This window comes from Henckelia pumila, chromosome 3, assembly GCF_033568475.1.
Source record: "Henckelia pumila isolate YLH828 chromosome 3, ASM3356847v2, whole genome shotgun sequence".
Lineage (NCBI taxonomy): Eukaryota > Viridiplantae > Streptophyta > Magnoliopsida > Lamiales > Gesneriaceae > Henckelia > Henckelia pumila.
In genome coordinates this window covers 129375042-129389871 of record NC_133122.1, presented here as the reverse complement: position 1 = coordinate 129389871, position 14830 = coordinate 129375042, and the positions used below count along the sequence as shown (strand labels likewise).

The following is a 14830-nucleotide window of genomic DNA, read 5'->3' as shown; positions in this document are numbered from 1 at the left end:
GGTCAGATCTGTTGAAGGATTTCGATTGTGAAATCAAGTATTATCCAGGAAAGTCGAATGCAGTTGCAGATGCCTTGAGCCGAAAGCTTTGTTCTTTATCTCTTTCTACTATTGGTGTTTCTCAATTGATCGATGATTGTTGCACTTTTGGTTCAGAGTTTGAAATAGATAGGAAGACTATCAGAGTGTTTGCTATTCAAGCCGAGCCGGATTTGTTTATTGCAATCAAAGAAGCACAAAAGTCTGATCCGAGCATTCAGGTTTCAGTGGAGAAAGTCAGATCTGGGCATCAGTCTGAATTCCAGGTTAGAGATGACGTTTTGTTTGTGAATAACCGTATTGTTGTGCCTGATATTTCGGAGTTGAGACAGCGTATTCTCCGAGAGGCTCATTGCAGTCGGTTCAGTGTTCATCCTGGAGGTCGTAAGATGTACAACGATCTGAAGAACCAGTTCAGGTGGAAGAAAATGAAGAGCAATGTTGCGAGGTTTGTATCGCGATGTTTGAACTATCAACAAGTGAAAGCAGAGCGGAAGCGACCTGGTGGTCTGTTGCACAGTCTATCTGTTCTTGAATGGAAATGGGATCACATTTTTATGGATTTCGTCACGAAGCTACCGCGATCTGTTCGAGGATGCGATGATATTTGGGTAGTGATCGACCGATTGAGGAAGTCTGCATGTTTTATTCCATATAGGATGATGTATCGTCACGATCAGATGGCTGAGTTGCATGTTAGCAATGTTGTGAGATTGCATGGGGTGCCGAAGTCGATCGTTTCAGACCGAGACCCTAGATTCACTTCGCACTTCTGGCACAGTCTTCAGGAGGCACTTGGTACTCGATTGCACCTGAGTACAGCTTATCATCCTCAGACCGACAGACAGTCAGAGCAGACTATCCAGACGTTAGAGGATATGCTGCGAGCAGTAGTTCTATACTTTGGCACTAGTTGGCAATACTCTTTGCCTCTCGTCGAGTTTTCTTACAACAATAGCTTCCAAGAGAGTATCGGTATGGCGCCTTTTGAGGCTTTGTACGGTAAGAAGTGCCGATCTCCGTTATTTTGGGATGATTTGTCCGAGTCACCTGATTTGGGGCCGGATATGCTTCTAGATATGGCAGAACAAGTTAAGATCATTCAGACTACAATGAAGTCAGCTCAGGATAGACAGTCGAAGTATGCTATTGTCAGACGCAGACCTCTGAGTTTCGATCAGGGAGACCGAGTCTTTCTGAAGATTTCACCTTTCAGAGGCACCGTTATATTTGGGAAGAGAGAAAAGTTATCTCCGAGATTCATCGGGCCGTACGAGATTCTCGAGAAGATAGGCGATCTTGCCTACAGACTTGCACTTCCTCCGTATTTATCTGGTATTCACGACGTTTTTGATGTCTCTATGCTACGGAAGTATCATCCAGACCTTTCTCATATTCTTTAGCCTGACGAAGCCGAGTTAGATGAGACTTTGAGCTACTTTGAGCGACCGATTCAGATCCTTTTTTGGAAGGAGAAGCAACTCAGAACCAAGTTGATTCCGTTGGTGAAAGTACAGTGGAGCCGTCACGGGGTCGAGGAAGCGACTTGGGAGACAGAATCTGACATGAGACAGCGATTTCCGGAGTTATTCGGATGACATAAGTTCTTCTTACTGTCTTTAGTTCTTTATTATATCTCATGAGTTGTGATTTCGTATTGATTTCGAGGACAAAATCTCTTCTTAGAGGGGGAGAATTGTAACGCCTTGTTTTTATCTTAAATGAGTTTATTTGAGTTAATCGGAGATTAAAGATTCAAGAGCCAACTTGATTTTGATCAAGGTCTATTTTGCAAAATTTGGATTTTTCAGGGACTAAAATGCAATTATTGGATTTTATATATTATCTTGACTTGGAATGACTTCTATCATTCTTCATCTCCTCCCTTACACGCCTCCTCCTCCATTTTCACGCCTCCAAGCTTTTTCAAGCTTTGGAAATTCAGTCCGAGCTCGATCCGTCCGTTGGAATTTATTTCTGAAGGCAGATTAACGATCACAGCAACGAGAGCTTCGTTATATCGTAAGTTTTTCTACGATCAGATACATTCTATTTTTCGGATGTTGTTAGAATCGTTCGAGATTCTAGTATGTTGTTCTTGACAGAGTTACGATCGTTTATTATCTGTCGGTTTTGAAATAGAGCGACGTTCGGAATTGTTATGATTTTTGAAAGCCTTGTTCAAAAATTTGGAATTTGAGATTGATGGTTTTGCTTTATTATTGTTGTTTTGGGCATTGATATGAGTTGATATCGATATTGAAATTCTGTCTGCGTTTTCGGTTTGTTCAGTTTATACCCGTTATGCCATCGGTTTGAGTTTCGAGATTTTGAATCGTTTTTGAGTTGTTGAAACCTTGGCTTTGAGTGATCGTTGTTGTTGATCATCTCTTTTCTTCGTACAGATTCGTTGGAGTTTGTCGAGCCCTGTGTTAGCAGCATTGATCGTCAAGAGATTGGACGAAGAACGGTAAAGAGATTTACCTTGAACCATAGTTGTTGTTTAGATTGTGTAGTCTTTGATACAATCTTTTGTTTTAGCTTATCCAGAGTTGGAACTACTTGCATTGAAAGGTAAAAGCAGTCATCGTTAGCGGGATAGCATACTCGGGACAGTTGGTTCTCAAGTTTCCCTTAAAATCACATACTTGCATCAATAATTGTTCTAGCATGTGGAACTTGTATTTTGCTTATTGATTGAGCTTTGTTATGTGGCTTATGTTTTATGTTTTGTTATGCATTCATCTTGAGCCAACTTTGATTTCAGCAAGCAGAACAGCCCTTTTTGTTTAGACATTTTGTGGGCTATGTTGCGAGTGGCCTGGGTTGTAGAAGTTCACCTAGTGTCAACATACTCCTCATAGTCGCACCGAAGTCTAGGGGATTGTGATACGTGACACCACCTCGATTGGGAGAGTCGGTGAGTCATTACGTGGTCTCATCTTCGGGATCCCAAAAAGCACAGCAGCAATCCCTCGTTTATCAGAATTGATATCCCGATTTAAAGACATGCATTTCATTACGTTGATATTGGTTACGTTGTTACCTTGAAAGCATGTTTGTTGTTGTATTACTTGTTATGTTGCTTTTACTGGGATTATCATTCTCACCGGTTTATTCGGCTGTTGCTTTGTTTTGTATGTGTACTTGGCAACAGGTGGGGCAGGATCGAGTCAGCAAAGACCTGGTTAACAGCAAGAGGGAGAGTTAGTATTAGGACTCGGTTTAGAAGTCGAATCAGCATGTTTAACTAGTTTAAGATTGAAGCATGTTAGAACTCGAACTTGTTATGTTTGTTATTCGAATTTGTTTTGTATTCAGATTGTAATCTAAAATTGAAGCATGTTTGCATTGTATCGATTTAGATCCTTGTTGATCTTAGGCTTTATGAAAGCATGTTTAATTTTGAGTATTCTCTACACCCTGTTTTAGTGTATGTAATTGAATGCACGCCAGAAGCAAGCGCATGATCTTTTTTTGTTAGCCTGAGCTTCCTTCCCAGGCCTTTCGTGCGCGAGCGAGGTGGTGCCTTGCACGCGGCCTCGGTTTTGTTGGCCCGCGCGCGCGAGCTTTGCCCCTCGCGCGGGCGCGAGCCCTCGGTTGGGCTCGGTTGAGAAGCCCGCGCGCGCGAGATGGCTATCTCGTGCGGGCGCGAGGCGTTCCCTTTAAAAAAAAACTTTTGACTTGCTTTTAATCTTGGGTTCTGGTTTAATTATTGTTGTTTAATCCGAGATTAGTTGTTTAGAACCGAGGTCTCACATCCTGGACCGTCTAGCCTCAGACCTGCCCCGCCACAAGGTATCAAGAACACCAAACACAGGGCGTGAGCGACAACACTCAATACGAAAGCAATGATATATAAACTAATATGCAGCAAGCAAATGACTTTAAAATCCTGGGTAAAATAGTCTGCTCAGGGCACCACCAAATATACAGCACCTTGCCAGAGAGCGACTGTAGTACCTAAAAATCTAATCTACTAAATCACATACATTTATATTAAATAAATATTATGATTATTATTTTTAAGTTTAATCGATTTAAATTTTGTTATTTGAATTATATGTTAATAAAATATTAATTATTTATTCAAATAATTTTATTGTAACAGCTATTTAATTTATATTGTAATTGTTTAAGTTTAATTGTCTAAATGATTTTTATTGTGAAACTTAATTGTTTTAAATATTTTAAAGGTTAGCTTGCTTAATTAAATGATTCTAATTATTTAGTTATTTAAATTATTTTAAAATTCCTAGCTTATTTATTTAAATGTTTTTATCTGTCCAAATTATTTTAAAGGTTTTTTATACCGCGAGTGTATTTATTTAAATTAATTTTAAACGTTTGTCTAGTTGTTTAAATTATTTAATTGCTCTGCTATTATTTAAATATTCCATTTATTGTCGTGACATCAAAATATTTAAAGTGTTGATTTTAATTCCTAAGATAGTGCCTAAATTCATTTTCAATATTTATGATTTTAATTTCTTGGATTTTTAATTTCTTAAGTTTCCTTTAAAGTTTTAGTTGCTCAAAGATTTTAAGTTAATTATTCTTAAAGATTCTTAAGTTCAATGTTCTCCGGTTCCGGCTTCGACGATGGTGGATTTTGGCAGTAAATTCTAAGATTTTATTTTAAAAGAGATAAGTTGGGAGGAATGAGAAATTTAGACGAGAGTTTGATTTTTTGAAGTTTTCGGGTGTCAGAAATCATTTTATCGCATTCTTGGGCTTTTTCTTTAACTTTTTCAAAAGTTAGAATTTTCTTAAACCCGGACTAGTAAAACTCAATTTAATATTTTAATTTTGGGTTTTTTTTAACTTAGGAATTTTATAAGTGCAAGTTTCGTAAGAAAAAGTTGTAGTATTTTAAGTTGTACTTTTAAAACAACACACACCTACTTTTATATACTTATACCTATACACACACATATACACTTAAACTTAAAATACAACTCAATTGTAACCCAAGTCCCCAAAACACATCTACCTCACGCATCACACACTCCCCTCACGTTTTTCTCACACACCAAGGCCGCTCCATAGCTTCTTCCTCCTCCAAGATTTCTCCACCATCGCCGCCGCCCAGTAGTCATCCCAGCAGACCAAAGTCCAGGTCTAGGAGGTGCTGCAGCTGTGTTAAGTCGTGTCCTAGCAGCCATCTCTTTTTTTTTTCCATCGGTGTGTTGGTTGTTCTCGGTTGAGGCAAGTATGAGCACCCATTGGGCTCCAAGCTAGCTATTTAATTTTCTTGCTATAGTCTTGAGTAAATTTTGAAATGACCATGATTTTTACAATTGTAGTGTTTGGTTTTTACTGATTTCCAGTGCACTTTATGTTCAAAAGTCGAGTTGTGCTCATGATTTGAAGTTCAAGGAGTCGTATGATGAAATTAGGAAAGAGGCATGTAGAGTTTGATGCATATCGTTTCTTTTTCAGAAAATTTCAGAAATGTCATGGCCTAAATTCGAACTTTGCATTGTGTTTTGATTGAGTATTGATTGGTGTCATGAGGAATTCATTGGAAACCATGAGTCTCTTTGATTGTCCAAGCATTTGGTGCATTTTGGTGTGTGTTTTGTTAATTTCAAAGAAATGAGTTTGTGGTGTGGTTTGAGGGCTTCCTAGTGGTTGTATAAGTCCTAAGAGATGGTGTTGAAGGTTTCTAAGGGCTGGAAATGGATTAGAGTTAAGGCAAAAGAAGTATAGAGTTGGAATTGGAAGGGTAGGTGAATGGGTTGGGTTGCATTTGTGTTAGGGCTGCTGTTTCGGGTGCAGGGGCATAGGCTGGTGTGGTCTGGTCAGGCTTGGGCTTATTCCTAGGTCAATATTATGATGTTGTGGTCGCATCGGTATAAAATGGGCTCGTTTCGGCTAAGATTTGAATAGGTTAAGGGTCCTTTAAGTTTGAGGTGTTGGTGCAGAATTTTTAAGAGGGAAAATGGGGTTGTCCAAAATTGATTGTGAATTGTGGGTTGCTTGGCTGTCAAATGGAGTCATAACCTGGTCCTATGGCTAGTTTGAAGTGTTTGGTGATTTTTGGTTCGAGCGGGGTCGAATTCGGTTAAGGTAAGATCGAGTTAAGTGCATTTTGGGTTGATTGCTCGGGTTAGGCCTTATTTGTAAGATTTGGAGTTAAAGTTTGGGTAGTCCACCTAGGGGCAGCCACTCTCTCACCCCATACCCACATTATTGTGTTGCGTTTCATTTCCTAAAGTTGCATTCTTGTATGTTTGAGTCTCGTGTTTGAGCTAAGCAAATGGTCACAAGGGAAATCTCTTCTATTCTTGCATGAAAAATATTTTGAGTCGAGTCAAAGAAGGAAAAGAAAATATTTTTTTTGAACGAAGTGAGTTGATTGTGACAAGACAGGGTAATATTGGGTTGGGGGATGCCTCACTCACTTGCAAAATAGACGGGTAGTACGAGATCGGGAGACATCCCGGGATCCCTATCAAAATAGACGGGTAGTGTGAGATCGGGAGAAATCTCGGGATCCCTACCAAATGAAAGTTAAAGGGGCAAGTTGCGTCGGGAGAAATCTCGGCGTCTTACCAGCATAGTGCACTGCAGCCATTGATCGATAAAAAACAGAGGGTCACATTTCAAGGATCTAAGTTCTCAGTTTCAGTTTTAGTTTAAGTGACAGTTTGACTCGTCTCAATCTTTTCAGTTTGAGGTCATGCATGAGTTTCAAATAAGATAAGAAAGTGCAAGAGTTTCATAGCGTGAGTTGGCGTGAGTTCATTGTTTATAGGTTGTCTCATTCTCCTGTATCATGCATAATTTCAGTTTAAGTTTCAAAGTATATTATGTACAGTACTTTGAGTATTACTACAGATATTTTAAACCCTTGTTATTTCACTGTTTATACTTGCTGAGTCATTAGACTCACTATGCTTTCTTGATTGCTAGGTGAGGAGGAGTATCTAGAGATCAAGGGGAAGGATCCTCGGGGTTGAGGTCGCCGGTGGTGCAAGGCCCTATGACCGTTGCTACTTTTAAGTTTCCGCATAAGACTATGTTTGAAATAAGAATGTTTACTTTGAGTACTTTCAGTATTAGCCAGGATGTGTTTTTTCCCTGTGCTTAAACTTTTAGTCTTGAAATTTGTTATCGCTATTATTGCAACCGTGTGAGGTTGCCTTTCATAGTTTATGATTATCGCAGTTTGGATTTCTTTTTATCACGTTTATTTCTTTATGTTGGAATTGTTGTGTGGTACAGGGTGGCTTTGTTTTCTTTCAGACAAGTCATGGCAAAATTTTTATAAATCCGTATTTTTCTTTATTATTTAATTAAGTTTAGAGGATAGGGTCGTTTCAGCGACTACGCCGGGGTACTCTTATATTCACCCTATCAACTATAGTGTCTAATCCACCGTCGTGGTCGCTCCTACTGATAGCAAATCTAGGGGCTGAACCTCCCCAAAACCTAACTCAAATCCAAAACAGGATGCAAGGCTCACATGGAAACTGACAATACCTGGCTCGAGTCCATGATGAGTTACAAGCTCCCTATGGAAACTGTCTATGACTCACATCACACAAGATGTAGTCCAGTATAAAACATGCATGTGCTAAAGCAGTAAATCATGGAAAACATATAGCACATACTCATGCAACATATAAACATATATATCATGCCGGCTATCTTGGTTAGTACTTACGTACCTCTAATACTGCAGGCAAATCCTAGAACCTCAGGTCTAGATCCCACGCCTACTAGTCCACACTACGACGTCTACAATGCAAATACTCATGCATCAATATTTAAGCTCTAAAAGCCTTAACTATGCTATTTCATACTCCTAAATATTTTTAGGAAGCCAAAGTTATACCTGCGTCCGTCATCAGCCCTTTGTTGCCGCTTGCCTCAGAACTAGGCCACAACTCCACTACGATGCCTGGCCGCAATGCCACTTCCGAAATTCCAAAAGGACGTCTAGAATTCCCTAGATCTAAGTTAGAAGGCTAAGGAATCTAGAGAGAAGAGAGGAAAGGTGCGAGTGAAAATGAATCTCGGACCCTTTATTTATAGACGACGTTCAGACCGTCTGAACCCCGTTCGGAGCCTCCGAACACGATCGGAGTATCCGATCCCAACTTTGGGTCGTCCGAAGTCCCATCAATATGTCATCCATGACATCACCTTGCTGACGTAATTGATGACGTAAGCCCTAGCCCTGATCGGACCGTCCAAACCTGCCGACGGAGCGTCCGATCACGATCGGAGTATACGAACTCCACTTCGGAGCGTCCGATCTGCGCTGGCCCAATTTTCTTACTTTTTGTTAATTATTCCTTAATTATCTCATTAGGTTATGGGTTACTACATAATCAAAATAAAATTACTAATTAAATTAACATTAGAATAAATTAAATTAAAAATGCAGGAGAGATTTAAATGAAAAGATCAATAAAGAAATATTCGATCAAGGTGCACGCAGGTGCCAGACAAATTATGCAAACACATGGCAAAATCTAAGCTCCAATTTCAATCTAATCACGATGAATTCTCCTAAATTATTCAAGAGTCTATTTCTAGAACAAGTGAACCTATTCAAATATTGACGAATTAAATTTTCATAATTCTAATCAAACTCAAATGCATTCGGAACTATGAGAATTCAGTTTACACCTAAAGCCGCATACTGAAACCGAATACTATTTTTAGTCGGTTTTACCATATGTCAATTATTGGAGTGATCAAAATCAATTAATCCTCTGTCAACTTGAAATCGATTAACAAGAAAGCAAAAAAATGAGCAGGTTATTCACAGGAAGACAATAAAAATCCAACAATAAATAATTTTGATAGAAATAAGAAAATCTCAAATAAATATCCACGTATTCAACAATAATATGTCTGGCCCAATCTCGTGGCCTCAATCGAAAAGAAACTACTACTCCATAAACAAAATTATGATTTAAACAAATTTTTTAATCATGAAATATAAATAAAATTCAAGAAGAGAAGAAAAACTGAGTGTCAAAATCTTCAATCTTCACGCCTGTAGCCGCCGCCTCTCTGAAGTTCCAGAACCCTTTCTCATGTCTGATGATTCCCTTTTATATGGGTTCAAAAAGCCCATGAAATACAGCCCACAAAATATAATTGTTAATTTCCAAAATTATAAACTTTTCCGGATTCGCGATCTCTCACTTGAGCGCATAATCGTGTGCTTGAGCGAGCACACTTCTGTCTCGATTCCTTTTTCTGTCCATATTTCTCGCTCGAGCGGCAAAAAGTTGTTCTCGAGTGAGAACTACTCTGCCTCATTAATTCTTTTCCGCACATCAACCTAGCGCAGCTCAACCTACTTGCGCGATAGAGCTATTCATCAGTGCAATAGCGCTTTTCCCTTGCGCAATAGAACTATAATGTAGCGCTTCTTTTCTCCTCCTAGAGCTGTAGTTTAGAGTTGTTCATTAGCAGCGCTTGTTTCCTTTTCTTGTTCTCTCACCAAGCGCTATAGCGCTGTTCTTAGAGTTGTTCGATAGATGCTCTACTTCTTTCTTTTCACTTTTCTTTCCTTCAAAACTCTTTTAATTTCCATTTTCCTACAAATACCGAATGCACATGAATGCAATAAAATACTTAAAAACATACAAAACAATACGAATGCACACAACAATAAACATAAAAATATCACGAAATAATGCATACAAAATGAACTTATCACTAGACTGATCTTGATCAATTGTTCAACTTAATTTACCTTGGTTCAGTCTATCTCAATGCAGTCTAACTCCAGTTTCCTTCTTGTTTCTTTAGATTCAGTTTAGTTCACCTTCTTGGTTCAGTTCACTAAGAGCATGTTCAATGGTAAGAGGATGTTGGTGTGACGAAGTTCGTAACTTCATTGCATAATAATGTCAGCGATGATAACTTCATTGCTTGGTTCGACGAGGATGAGATGATGTTGTGGAGATGGTGCTGAAATATTAATTTTTTATTTAATTAAATATATTTTTATTTAAACACAAAATAAATTTGCACAATTAAAAAAACTAAAATTACACATAAAATAAATTTTAAATATTACAAAAATTAAAAAATACACGAAATTAAGAATTTTAAAAATTACAAATAATTAAAGCAAATTACCAACTACAAAATAAATACACAAAAATAAATTTTTTAATAATAATTTTGTAAATTTTAATTTTTAAAATTATTTTTAATAATTTAAAAGGCCATATTAATCTGTTCCAACAGCCAGATTAATCTGGCCATAGATCAGTTTCAAATTTTTTAAACAAAATAAAAAAAATAAAAAAAGAAAAGAAGTATATCGGGTTTCACCGCGCGGAGGGTTTCTGCGCAGGGCCTACCCCTTCCTCGCACGCGGATAACATCCGCGTGCAACAATCTCGCCCCTTGGAAGGGGCAAAAGATGAAGTGGGGCGAGGAAGCCCACTTCATCGCTGGGCTTCCTCACCCCTTGGGGATGCCCTAACTTCAGTTTCGATGCTCGACTGAGTTTCGAATTTTTTGGGTCTTCTCAAAGTATGGAGTGCACGAAATAGAGCATGCTTTGAAGATGAAACTCCGAACGTTGAAGACATGGTTTAACGCATTAAGATTTTGATTTTACGTTGTATGTATTCAAACTATGATGTTGTGCTTTCGTGGCTTTGTTAGCTTGCATTTCGGATAATCACCCGAAGATGTCAGATGTAGGTGTACTTATACTCATTTACCTTTAATGAATTCTTCATTCATTAAAAAAAAAAAAAAGAAAGAAAGAAACATCTATTAATAAAGGGGAAAAGAAACAGAAAATCTGGAAGCTAAACAAAAAAATATATACGTCTTTACCCCTTTTTATAGAAATAAAAATCAAAGACACGAAGATGAATAAAGAAAATATTTGTATTTAGGATGTTGTAAATGCAACAAAAAAATACATTTACCTACAAAAAAAAGTGAGTAGTTGGTCATAATAATTTACACACTTTTACCGAAATAATTAAATGCAAACACACGAATCCAAATAAACATGCATCAATTAATAATCCTTCCACTATACATCAAATAATTCGAAATTAGCTCTAATTTGTCCCTAGGAGTAGGAATATCATTTTCCAATAAGCAATCAAATCAAAAGGTTATTAAATTTGGAGTTAAGTACATTATTAAGTAATGACCATATTCACAACCTTATGAATCACAAACAAATAAAAAGGTTAAATTATAAGCTCACAAATCAAACTAATATATTTATAGATAAAATAAATAAATATAGAAGCATAGATATTATAAATAGATAAAATATGTAATAACTTTTTTTATTGAATAAGAAAAACAAATTATAAATGTGTCTATATTCATTTGTAAAATTAAGATTATTATTTTTTAAAAAAGAAACAAAAGAAAAATTTTGTTACGTGCTTGCTATTAATCTTGCAAAGATACAATATTGTAAAAAGTTAAAAATATATCCCAAACCCAATAAGGCATTCAAGACACCAATACAAGAAAAATTAGAAGCAATTAATTTATAGGATGAATGAAAAAATAAATACACGTACACATAATTTCAAAGAATAACTTAAATCAAGTTTATATTATTATTACAGGGAAAAATTAAAGCACCCATATATCCCATCTTATCCATGTAATAAGCATTAGCTTATTGTTGGTAAGTAGATACAAATTGGTCTAAATAAGGTAATTCCTATTATATACCACGATAGGAGTCCTGACAGTACTATGAACACCATCGGACCACTCTAGTGATGCAGATATCATTTTCTCTATCTTCCCATTAATTGACAATACGAATGATTGTTTTTTATTTAGTGCCGTAAATTCGAGAACGCTAGGCGTCACGGTGATGTTATAATCCAAACTAGTGCTGGTGATTGCCTTGTACGTTGAATTTGTGGATCCTACATTTGTTACTGTTCTGTTGAACTGTGTTGAGAATTGTGTGCTCTCAAAACTTTTAGGAAAGAATGGAAATGTCATTGCTGGATAATTCAGATCGTTGGATGTCGATTTCTTGTCCGGACATATGATGCTTCTTCCTATTATTTTGCTAAGCCTTGACGCATCATAGCTAGAGTTGCAAAGATATTTGATATAATCTTCGGCCGTGATCTCATACACGAGGCCAGTGTCAACAGCTTTGATGGGATCGATATGGCCTGCTCCGTAAGAAAACTCTCCATATGGATCATTGGTGGCATTCATTCTCCATGCTATGAGATGAATGAAAGAAAGAAAAGAGAGAATAAAAAAAGAGTTTGCATACAAAAGCAAAGATGATCAGACTACACCATCTTTAAATTTCAGTTAAATCACCAGTCGTCATGAGAGCTGATTTGATTGCAGAAGGGGACCAATCGGGGTGGAATGATTTAACGTATGCAGCCGCGCCAGCGACATGAGGGCAAGACATCGATGTTCCGGATAATATACTATATTTCACGGATCGCTTATCTTTTGAGTTTTCTGATGGTGAAGCTAAAGGTGAGAATGCTGCTAAGATTTCAACTCCAGGGGCTGTTACATCAGGCTGCGTATACATTTTCATTCCCCTGTATTAATAATATACACATTCTTTGAAATGTTGTAATGGCCGTAAATTTTTACTACACGTACCTTCAAAATATTTAGAAAATTGATATTTGGGCCTCTTGAAGAAAAGGAAGCAATAGAAGGGGCGTTAAGATTGGTCACAAATTCGCTCTTGAGTATCTGCACGGTGTGATTTCTGCATTTATTAGTAAGATATTGTCATACCCAAGAGATTCCATGGAATTTTGAATGAGATGTGACAGGGGTTCAGTACTTTGTGGAGTTGAATTAGCCTTTTATGTCATGGAAGTGTGGCAAACTTAAAGAAGAAATGGGGATTGGAACAATGAAGGAAACATCACTAGGTGATGTTATCAGCGGTAGGACTGCACCAACCGCTCCAGCGCGGAACGCCTCTGCCAAGCCGATGTCTTTGTTGCAAAGCACAACCTTGTCTTTTACTTTTGTTTTATCCAAGCAATCTGTTGAGCAGGACCTGAAATTTTCATACAGAAAATTTTAAAAATAAAGTGTATGTTTTGTAACAACGAATGGAAAGTTAGTTAACAAACTCAGCATCTGGTTCGGTGCATCCGCTTGAGGTTTCTTGCCCATATGCCAAGGGAAAACTCTTCCCCTTGAAATCGAAAGCATTGATCGATTTTCCCTGTAAGATAACGTAAAATTTAATCAAAATGGGATCTCAGAATTTAAGGTATGATTCCTTATATTTTTAAGAACATGCATACCGAAATTGAAGTTCCATTCCCAAGAACCACTTTGGTGATTATACCTCTATCAGTAATGCTAGCCGCAACCGTGAAAATCCATGGAGCGACGCTTGTGATCCCACTAAGACCGTTATTCCCTGCTGATTGTACTAATAAAATACCCTTTTGTAAAGCATGAAACGATCCGATTGCAACCTCGTCCTTATCCAATGTGCGTGGAAGAGAGTGTCCGATAGAGACGGTAATGATATCAACTCCATCAGCTATAGCATCATCAAACGCAGCTAATATATCTGAAGACTGGCACCCCAGATCAGGATAACAAACTTTATATGCAGCGATTCTAGCCAACGGCACGCCTCCTCTTGCAGTCCCATTAGCAATGCCATAAAAACTAGTGTCTTTAACCATGTTCCCAGCTGCAGTAGACACCGTATGAGATCCGTGGCCTTCTTCATCCCTTGCCGATTCATCCGAAAGCTTGAAGGAGTTGTAGTACCGGGCTCCGATTAGTTTGCTGCATTCACAAAACAGATTTGTCAACTTCTCAAGAACAGAAAGGACATGGCAGTGACAAAATGGTTTAATTTACTTGTTGCAGGTGAAATTTTGTCCTCCTTTACACGCTCCTTTCCATTTCTTGGGAGGAGGGCTGAAGCCTTTGTCACTGAAACTCTCTGATTCCGGCCATATTCCGGTGTCAATGACCCCAACAATCGTGTCGCTCTCCACAGTTGGATTTCGATGAAAATTTTCGCGGAGTCCTATGAAATCCCATGATCTTGTTGTTTGTAATTGAAGAGCTTTACTAGGAAAAATTGATACCACTTCTTCCTTACCTGGATTTCATTCTTAAGACATTAAATGCACTTACATGCAACTTATCCATTCTATATTTTAATGAAAAGCACTTTTAGGACAAAAAGACAAAATATGTGAAAACTGATCAAAGACAGAAGTTTACGTACTCGCCAACTTTTCCTGCTCTTCATGTGTGATATAGGCAACAAAACCATTGAAACTCCGACCGTAACTTCGGATTAATGATTGACCACGAAACCTTCGAGAAACGAGCATAGATCAAGAAAACAAAAACTTTGATTTTTTTTCTACAAATCCCATATCTTTAATGAATGGGAAAATGTTACACAAGTTTACGATACCTGCTGTCAACAACATCTTGAAGCATATGCTCGAGTGGTATGTGGAAGATGACGATTCTTCGTTCTCCCCGATCTGTCCCATGTACACTATGTAAATCTTTCTTTCTTGGTCTGAAGCATGACAACATATTATCCGACACAAAACACAAAGAACAAACAAAACAGAGGAAAGTTTGAGAGATTGCATTGCTCTGTGCATTGTTGAAGGATTGAAATGTGAAACAATGCCCCAGTTTTGATTTATGAATGTGTCTTTGTCTGATTGTGTTAGCCTTTTGACATCCTTTAATAGAATGAAATTTTTATTCTATAATAAGATTCAGCTGATTTGATTTCATGAGGTTGACTCTAGCTATTAATTGAATT

At 37.6% G+C, this 14830-nt stretch overlaps 1 pseudogene; it reads right to left on the bottom strand.

Annotated features, from left to right (window-relative positions):
- Positions 1-11709: 11709 nt before the first annotated feature.
- On the bottom strand, positions 11710-14546 carry LOC140889488 (subtilisin-like protease SBT4.3; annotated as a pseudogene).
- Positions 14547-14830: the final 284 nt, after the last annotated feature.